This window comes from Idiotropiscis lumnitzeri, chromosome 2, assembly GCF_059441095.1.
Source record: "Idiotropiscis lumnitzeri isolate Australia: NSW breed Sydney's pygmy pipehorse chromosome 2, RoL_Ilum_1.0, whole genome shotgun sequence".
In the NCBI taxonomy this organism is placed as follows: Eukaryota; Metazoa; Chordata; class Actinopteri; order Syngnathiformes; family Syngnathidae; genus Idiotropiscis; species Idiotropiscis lumnitzeri.
The window spans coordinates 33175078-33185246 of record NC_142392.1 but is presented as its reverse complement, the minus strand read 5'-3'; the positions used below and the strand labels follow the sequence as shown (position 1 = coordinate 33185246).

Sequence of the window (10169 nt, the reverse complement as noted above, 5' to 3'; positions counted from 1 at the left end):
ATTGTTTCAAAACAGGATTACAGAGTTACATGCGGGACAAAATTTACTTGTCAGGAACTGTCCTTACTTGAGGCCGAGGCCAGACCTACAGACCAGCATGACGGTCATCGGCTGAATGGGGACACCTCAGGTGAGATTGGCCGTGCCGTGCATCAGATATTTCTGGCCCTGTTGGGGCCGATGTGGCTGTGTCTTTCAGGTGGGGAAGGGGGAGACAGGCCTGGTCTATGTGGCCAGGGCGAGACATGAATGGAGTGAGACTTCCGTCAGTGACCCATCCAATAATGTCGACATTGCACAGCTGTTCCAGTTGGCCGTCCACAAGGGCGTGCTTCTTCCGGTGGCAGACATCAGGCGAAATAGTCCATCAATGAAAAATGCTAATCGGTCCAAGTAGAACACATTTTGTACATAATTTTGCACGACATCAGAAAAGGAAAATATGGGATTGGATTAAGGAGCGTGACTAAACATTGTTGTACTTGCAGGTTAAGGAGGCCAAGAGAGAAAAAAAATAAAATAAAAAAAAGGGAGGGGAGCAGCTAATGCAGCCGTTGACGCAAACAGGTCCCATTGCACCTGTTCCTTCCACTTCTGCTGCTCCTAGGCAAGGTTCGGGTGACGTGGCGCCACAGCAGGCTGGCTGTCCGTACCAGGTTGGTCAACGATTGCGGTAACAGAGGTAGGGGTGGTTATAGACAGGGGTTGTGAGTGGGGTGTGCTCTTGCTGCGGGGTCACTGGGTGGTGAGCAGTCCATACCGAGCCACTTTCTGGAATCTTCCATCCTCTGGTCCGGTGCCATGCCTGTCACAAAGAGCTCCAACAGCACAGGAGGCGCCACCGTTACCCACTCCCAACGCACTCTTGACACCAACCCGCTGGTACCCCATTCCATGACAGGGGGCCGCGGAGCTTCAGCGTTCGAGGACTGGCAGATCCCTGCATTCCGGGGACGGTGGATGGACAAGTTTTCGATGGTGCTGGATATTGGGGCGAGCTGTCAGCTCCTTCCGCATCTTCCAGTGAGCCTTGTGGACTCTCGAGATTGCCTGAGTCACTGCCCTAGACTGAACGAACACTGGAATTCGAGTGGCATTTCCGGATGGGACTGAACTTGACTGTGCACATCCTTCGGAGGGAGCATATGTCGTGCTCTTTTCCTTCCCAGTGGCTAAACTGAACTGAAAACATTTGAGGGCAGCTCTGAAACCTGGTTCCCATCCTCCCGCGGTGGGTATTCCCTGTTCCTGCTCTGGTCTGAGTGGTGTAGCAACCTCCACCCATTCAATTCACCAATTGACATTACATTGTACATGTGGTCACACATGGTTTGTTTTATCAAAATGCATTCATCTAAATTTAGTCAGGAGTAGATCTTCCATTAGGATTATATATTTGTTATGTCTACCGGCATTGCCTCTCATGCGTGCCATGTCCCTGAGCAGCGGAAATGCTAAGAATTTTTTACTTTCGCCGAGCCACAAATCACATTGATCGATGCGCGTCTTCATACTAAAGAGCGAGTTGTTGAATACTCTGCGTCACTATCAGAATATCATATTTTAACACCCACTACAAATTCTTCGGTTTTGGCAACATCCAGAATTTCACAAGACGGGTCACTCGGAAGAGGTAATTCGGTGTGTGTGTATTGTTTTTACTGTCTCTACACACTCCCCAGTTGACAGAATCAGTGTGGGCACGGCCTGTAGGTGGATTGAAGCATTCGGGAGACAATGGGAGGTGAAGACTGCAGCGGTCTTGGAGCTGTCTATGTCTTGGAGAGCACCTATTCTTCCCGTTAAAAAAGAAAAAAAAAAAGGTTTAATTTGGTATCTGCGTTATTATAGTTTTGGGATATTTTAAACATAAATGGTTACTATTTCATTTGGGTTGCTTTAAAAATTTGTCAAAAAACAGTCCAAATTGGAGCGTTAGATCGAGGCTTAATTTGTAATCTCTAAACACAGTTAAATATTTGAACTCAGTGAACTAAATTTTATTTAATTCAGGAATGATTTACCCATGTTGCGAAGTCAAATTCTAATATTGTGCCATATTAGCTGGATATCATTAGGACATTATTGCGAACCAACACTGCTGGATTGTGGTGATTATCAGCAAAACTAAATTTATACGTTGGAGAATTGTTTCTGGGGGCAATGCCTGTGAGGATGACACGGTCTAGATTATATTCGAAGAAAGCTATTGCAACAGTCTGGGAATTGAAATAGATATAATATTTGGTGAGTTTACGTTAATTAAAATATATTATTCAAGTGACTGATACAAGCTTCACAAACAAATTGAAAAAGGTGATTGAATACAATTAATTATGGTATTATTGCGATTATTTAGCATGCATTTTTTGAAGGATTGTATAACGATTGCTGGCATTATTGTAAACACTTACGGGACAGAAGGTCAAATATTTAATTTAGCAGGTTCATATTTACTAAATATGTTAAACATTAATTAAACAGAAAGCATTTATCAAATGAAAGTACGGTGCAGTTAGATACAAAAGGTTGTAAGTGGTTCTATTACACACAACTTCAACCCGCACCGGAGTTCTTTCCCCGATATGGTGAGCCTGAAGGTTGACCGCCCGGATGGGCAGGTCAAGAGAGGGGGAGATACTGACCAATTGAAACACATACAAATCAAACATAAAAATGGACACATCTGTCCTTTTTCTTATTATTTCTGAATGATAGGCTTGCTTTCTACGCTTTTAGTATGTTTGCTTATAATATATGAGACTGTTTTTTAGACAGATGGAGGGGAGACAAAAATTGTGATGTTACAGTACCACTCCAACCAGACGGTCATGTACGAGGAACGGGAGGACAGGTTGACAGACGCACAGGTGATATTGTTTCATAAAATTTGTGACCAAGACCCCGAGATTAGTATATATGCGAGATTATTCAATCACACATTTGATTTGGAGAATTTAAGGGATTGATAATAAGGTGTCCAAGCAAGATTTTACATGTTTGAAGTTGAATGGAGCAGGACACTCAATTGGACAAATACCGTGGAATTGGTGTGAAACGAATGTGTCTCTTCCAGCAGGACCCCCGCTTTCCCGTGCAGACGTCTGGTTGTGTTATGGTGGGAAATTTCTATACGACAGGCTGCCGACCAATGCCTCTGGCAGGTGTGCCCTGGTGACTTTAATTATGCCGGTGAGTGTGACACCTGTAGATTTGGACTAGTTAAATTGGGATCAATTAAATCAGGTCATCCCGATGTCCGGTTTGGATAGACAAAAAGAGGTTACAACAGGGGGACCTCACTTACATCGATGCAATAAGCGTGCCAAGAGGGGTCCCGGACGAATACAAATTGGCAGACCAAATCGCATCAGGGTTTGAGAGGGTGATCCCAAACAAAAATGTGGATTGGATAAATTATGTTCATTATAACGTTCAGAGATTGAGTAATTTTACTACAGAAGATTTAGAGGCAGTACATGAACAATTGTCAGAAAACTTTATGACGTTTCAAAATAGGATTGCTTTAGATATGTTATTGGCTGAAAAACAAGGAGTGTGCGGGACATTTCGGGATCAATGTTGTAGTTTCATACCAAACAACACGACACCAGATGGGCGTCTCACCAAGGCATTGGAAGGTTTGCAAACTTTGAACAAAAAGATGAAAGAACATTCAGGTGTAGATTCGGAAATGTGGACAGGATGGTTGAATGTCTTTGGTAAATGGAAAGGTCTGATTAGCTCTATATTAATCTCAGTGGCAGTATTTACAGCTATTATGGTGCTTTGCGGATGTTGTTGTATACCTTGTATCAGATCTCTTACAGTTAAAACCCTCGAGCGCACCTTGGGCCCGCTGCCACAGAGTGGCAAGTACATGATCCCCCTGTCGGACCCAGAGCCGGTTCCTCTGGCAACCAGAAGGTCCATGGGGTCCAGCGGAGTAAGTGGTAATGGCCTCAGTTGTCTGAGGCCATGAGAGGGAATAAAATTTTAAATATTCTACATTTTTTATTTTTTACTGTTTTTATTATTTTTCTATTACAACTTGTATATATTATTCTACATTTTTTATTTTTTACAGTTTTTATGATTATTTTTCTATTATTTTTGCGGGGGTGATGGCCTCAGTTCACTGAGGCCATGAGAGGGATTAAAGGATTTTATACATTTGACTATAAAGGATTTAATATGATTGACTACAAGTTACATGTATTTCGTTTAATGCAATAAAGATATTTGCTGATTGTGCTTTGATTCGATGTGCAGTGGAAGGTCAGGGCAGGCTGTGTGTAATGCGTAGGTGGCAGATATTTTTTGTACAGGACGAGCCGCACTTCTGATAACGGGGGTACTGACGCAGGCCTCCCGCCATCAAGGTGCTGCTGTGTGAGATTGGACGAGCCGACACGTCATCCTGCGGGCAGAAGACATCCACTAAGAGAAAGCTAAAGTTAACTGCAGATGACACATAGCCAATAGTAGAATAGTAGGTTATCTTTGTTTTGTTTGCTGAAATGTATAATTGATCCTGGGCAACTCGGGGGGGGGGGGGTCGTCCTCTGTTGGGTACAGGGACGCGCAGAGCTGTAATGGTAGGGACCCGAGCCCCAGATTTGTATTAGATCTCCTGTTAGGAATAAATCCGCTCCCGTGTGAAGTTGCCGGCTTCCTGGTCATCTTTCTCTCAAAAACGAGCGCGCATAATTGTTGGATGAATGAAGGTCGTGTTTGGTTAACCATTAATGGAGTCAGATAATTAATTCAAACTTTTGGTACATTTAAAGTGAAAAACCCAACAAACTCTACACCTCTCTTGCCACCAGCGAATGTGTTCTACCTCCGAGTTGCCCAGTAATGATTCATACTATACAATATGCAAATGGCACAGACAAAGGCATCCTGGCATGATTCTATTGGCTATATGTATCCTGCAGTTAACTTTAGCTTGCTCTCATTGGTCTTTCTCCCCCGCCGAATCCCGTGGCGACTCCTCCTGCGTGCGATCCCCCGATGGCCGCTCCTTCAGCCAATGCTCCCGGAGTCATCTCGTCTCGCTCAGCACCATCTGCTTCCAAAACATTCCATTCCTGCACAACCCCCGCAACGAGTTTCGCTCCACCAATCACACTCTCAGCATTTTACAATATCACATTTTCATACACTGGATGCACCAACATCTAATGAACTATGTTAAGCTCAAACTCTTATATTCCTTTAATAGTCAATAGAATTCTTTAAGTGTAACCGAAGTTTAGACCATGCTAATGACAAGGCCCTCAGGAGAGGAATGCAGGAAGATTGGATCACAGCTGCACCACAGGAGGTGTGAACGAGACCCCTCTGAAACAATGGACTTCCATGCCAGGATCACAAAAGTGGCTCCTAGCAGTCCACCCTTTGTTCTGTTTCAGGTTGACTGCCATTTACATTATCCTTTAATATACATGTGCCCATACACACGCACACATGCACACCGACAAGATTCCAGAGCAATGCCAGCTGGAGAGACGGAGAGACTGCCCGCCGGAGAAGGCCAGCCTTGGCGTGCCAGTCTTGGGGACCAGACGGGAATCAACTATCCAGACTAACCTGGGGAGGACCTTCCCTTGGACGTTGACCCGTGCCGTGGGAGGGAGCGAGGACGACCGATTCAACCGATTCAACCTACATTACTCTTGACATAAAAAACTCCTCTAAAAACTGAAGCTGGGCTGAAAGATGGTGCACATTTTTTGACTGTGCTCACCCGAGTGCAGTTTCTCGTGAGATTAAGAAAAAGCCACCCAGATATCTGTCTTTGTACTATTTCCTGAACTCCAGAAATGGAAGAAACTAAATATCGGAACTCTAATCAGTTGTTGAGTCTTTATTTGACCCTTTTCTTCTTGAGTACAAAAACCGAACACGCATTGGCGTACGTTTGGCTTTTAAAAGTTGATTTACTAAATACTTCTCATTTCCACGGTGACTCAACTCCAACAATACTAAAGCTGTTGCTTTATGTTATTCATATAGAATTTTTGTTTAAAATCCCCCTGGCTCTTCTTTTTGTCTTTTCTATATTATGTACGTATTAATAACTGTGTTTGTTAATGTTAATAAAGTTTTCGGCAAAAAACGTATTAGTAAATATTTATCATGTCACTGATGGTGGAGTGGTACACTCGCCTGAGTTGTGTGCAGGCAACGTGGGTTCAGTTCCCTCTCAGTGACGGTGTCTATGTCTGCCCTGTGACTGGCTGGCGACCAGTTCAGGGTGTAGTGCGCCTTTCGCCCGTAGTCAGCTGGAATTGGCTCCAGCACCCTCCCGCGACCCTGTTCAGAATAAGCGGTGTGGATAATGACATGACGTGACAAATATTTGTCATCTCATCAATATTTGCACAACAGAGTACTGAGCTTCGAGATCCTCACGATAATAGTTCTCGAAACTATATTTCTTATCAATGTAGGTTAGTTAAGGGATATTTTATTGACAATCTAATCTCAATATACAAAGACAGAAAAAAAATTGGTGGTGGGGGGGCGCGAATCTTTTTCTTCTTGGTAGGGGCGGGCGTGAAATAATTGAGAAGCACTGCTAGTATATGCAGACATTATATCCATACAATCTTGCAGCCCGATTGAACCACAGCATTGTTGCTTCGTTCCGTAGGAGAAACGTAACCTTCCCACTGCTGTTCCAGCAGCGGCTTCTCCGGGCATAGGGACGAAGTGACGTCGGAGCTGACTCGCTTTTGTGGCGTTATTTTAATTATTTTGTTACATTTTTTTATCAACCGAATTAAAATATTACATAGAATATATATTAAAAGAGAACAGCCAGGTGTTAAAACAAACACAGAGGCAAAGAAATATATTTGAAAAATACGTGCTTACAGCATGACGTCATTAGCAAGCGCGCAGCTTCCGAAGGACCTCGACCACATCCACCGACCCGTCCACACCGGAACAAAAACACCCACCGCTAAATTCTTCTGATTTAGTGTGGAACTGACTGTAATTTTCTCAAAGGATGTCCAGTGCTACTCTAAAGGACTACGACATAATTCATTAAGTCTTTGTGTCCCGATAACCTCATCTTCGCGCGTTGATGCTTTTCGGCGTAGTTAGCTTAGCTTGTTAGCTAGCTAGCCGCTAACGAAAAGAGGCACATGACTCATCGCCAAGCAGAGATCGAGTGCGGATTTTTTGGAATTATCATTTGAAAATGTGTGAAATAACGACACCCAAGTACAAAGAGGAACTTTGTGGAATAAAAGAAGAGAACGAGCAACATCTTCAACTGCTGGGCGAAGTTTGCAACCAGCCTCGTGTTGTGCCACTCAAAGCATGTTTGTACACGTCTTACTCTCATTTGCTTTGTTTCGAACGACTTTCTTTCATTAGAAATATGCATCACAACATTAAGTTGTTTGGGGAAATCGTTCAAGGTTATTGCCGTTTTATTTTTAAATATTGCCTTTTACTTGCAGGTCTGCTGAGCAATTTTTTATGTCAAATGTAATCAGTGCAGAAAATATATGCCAAAGAATAACCAATAGTGAGGGGTGAACTCCATGTTTTTCCCAGGATAAAATTTGAACTCGTTTAACATTTTACATTTTCTGGTTTTTATATCTTGTTCAAGCAATTCCTTACGGAAGGAATTCTGCCCGACTCTAAAAAATGTGCACACTGCGGCGAAAACATCAATGGCGGTTGATCAATTTTAGTGGATAAATTAAATAAATATTACGTTTTTAAAAAAAAATCAAGTACATATTGGTCTTATTTATTTATTAACTTTGTACTGGCTTCGTCGAATGAGAGTCAATGAACCTCGGGTGGCTCTGCACTGTTTTGTGCACGTGTGCATAGTTTCACTTCATCCAAACATTTAAAATACATTTAATGCATCCATCCAGGGTTGCACGGATCTCATCAGTGAACAAGCGCATGCTGCAAGGAATGCATCTGCATCTTTGGCTTACTATGGGCTTAAAAAGGGAGAACGTCAAAACCCCCTTTTCTACCAACAAGTCCAGGAACATTTAGTTCCTGGTAATAAAGTTCCTGTGGCCCAGGTGGTTTGCATCTCATAGTTCCTGGTAATTTATCCAAATGACATTGATGATGTATCAGTGGGAGGTCTTGTGTTCCTTTGTTACTCATTCCTGACACCCTTTGGCAGTTAAGCATCATTGCAGTTCCAAAATAATTTAGTGAACTCTTAAAATATTATGGTGTATCTTAGTCTAATTTGAATATGTATTGGATAACTTTAATATAAACAGTCATTATTCAAATATGTCAACATGAAAGTCAGAGTGAAAGTGTTGTTGCTTAATGCTTATGTGAAGGGATTTTGTCTCTTCAAACATAATTTTGTTTTAAATTTGATTGCGAAACAGAAATTTTATTTAAAAAAAGGAAAAAGGGGAATGTCGGAATGTACTAGCAGGATAAATGTCATTTTGGGTAATAAAAAAAAACAAACAAACGTAAATCATGCAATAAATAGCCACTCTGATTCCAGGGCCCCTTTAATTCTTTTACGGATCCAGATTATAATGGAAGCAAAAAGTACCCACGATGAAACTATCTCTAAATGCAAAATGAAATACTTGTAAACATATTTCACTTGAAGGATTCCTATTTTATCAATGACATTATGTTGCGATGGCCCCCAGTGGTCTGCATCAATATGTTAGGGTCCCACAACAGGTGTTCCATCAGACGCACACAATAGCCTGTGTGTGCTAACTTCAGCTCGCTTCCAGAAACGTCTGTGACTATGTCAGGAATGAAATAGGGCATCAGCCGCAACGTGCTTCCTTTTTAAATGCTCGTTTATCACTGTTGTGCTGCTAAAAGGAGGTTTACATCGTCGGACGTAATTTTGTGAAATGCCCCCATAGTCCGGTCCAAGTTGGAGTCGCACGCATTGCTCCGTATGCGGCAGGCACAAGTCAAGGTAGCACAGTAGAAACAATATAAGACAAAGTCACCGCATGAGCTTTGACTTGACCAAACCAAATGTGTGTTTGTCTTTTTGTGTCCGACAGACGTCAGTGAATACAATCTCTGTTCTGTGAAAGAGGAGCCAGACTTGACTCACATCAAAAAGGAGGAGGAGGAGGAGGAGATCAACAAGTCACCAGTGAACGGTGTCCCAATCAAGACTGAAGATGAAAACAAGGATGAGAGTGAGGACAACAGAGGGGCGGAGCCTCCAAGCAGCATCTCAAGTAGTCACGTGACAACAGAAGGTGATGAAGACCAATGGGGACCATCACAAGTACATAATGAGGACACATTATCAGATGCTCATCACGATGATGATACTTATGATGATGATGAAAATGATGATGATGATGATGGGCAAGCCAAAGGTGAAAGGGCATGTCACACAGACTCATTAACTTCAAAGTTGTCTTTAAAAGGGCACACAAAAACACACACTGGAGAAAAACCCTTTTCCTGCTCAGTTTGTGGCAAGAGTTTCTCTCAAAAGGCACAATTAACAAGGCACACAAGAACACACACTGGAGAAAAACATTTTTCCTGCTTAGTTTGTGGCAAGAGTTTCTCTCATAAGATAAGTTTAACAAAACACACAACAACACACAGTGGTGAAAAACCTTTTTCCTGCTCAGTTTGTGGAAAATGCTTCTCAAGAAAGACATATTTAACAGAACACACAAGAACACACAGTGCTGAAAAACCTTTTTCCTGCTCAGTTTGTGGCCAAAGCTTCCTGTATAAGTCAACTTTAACAAGACACACAAGAACACACAGTGGTGAAAAACCTTTTTCCTGCTCAGTTTGTGGCAAGAGTTTCTCTCAAAAGCAAGATTTAACTAAACATAGAAGAATACACACTGGAGAAAAACCCTTTTCCTGCTCCGTTTGTGGCAGAAGCTTCTTTGATAAGTCAACTTTAACAAAACATAGAAGAACACACAGTGGTGAAAAACCTTTTTCCTGCTCAGTTTGTGGCAAAAGATTCTCTCAAAAGGCACAATTAACAAGGCACACAAGAACACACACTGGAGAAAAACCTTTTTCCTGCTCAGTTTGTGGCAAGAGTTTCTCTCATAAGATAAGTTTAACAAAACACACAACAACACACAGTGGTGAAAAACCTTTTTCCTGCTCATTTTGTGGAAAATGCTTCTCAA

At 42.3% G+C, this 10169-nt stretch overlaps 1 long non-coding RNA gene across 1 annotated transcript; it reads left to right on the top strand.

Moving 5' to 3' along the window:
* The first annotated feature begins 1983 nt into the window (after window positions 1–1983).
* On the top strand, window positions 1984–5857 carry LOC148342355 (uncharacterized). Its single transcript, XR_015842364.1, has 2 exons — window positions 1984–4492; window positions 5033–5857. It is a non-coding gene; the product is annotated as an uncharacterized LOC148342355 (long non-coding RNA).
* The last annotated feature ends 4312 nt before the right edge of the window (window positions 5858–10169 follow it).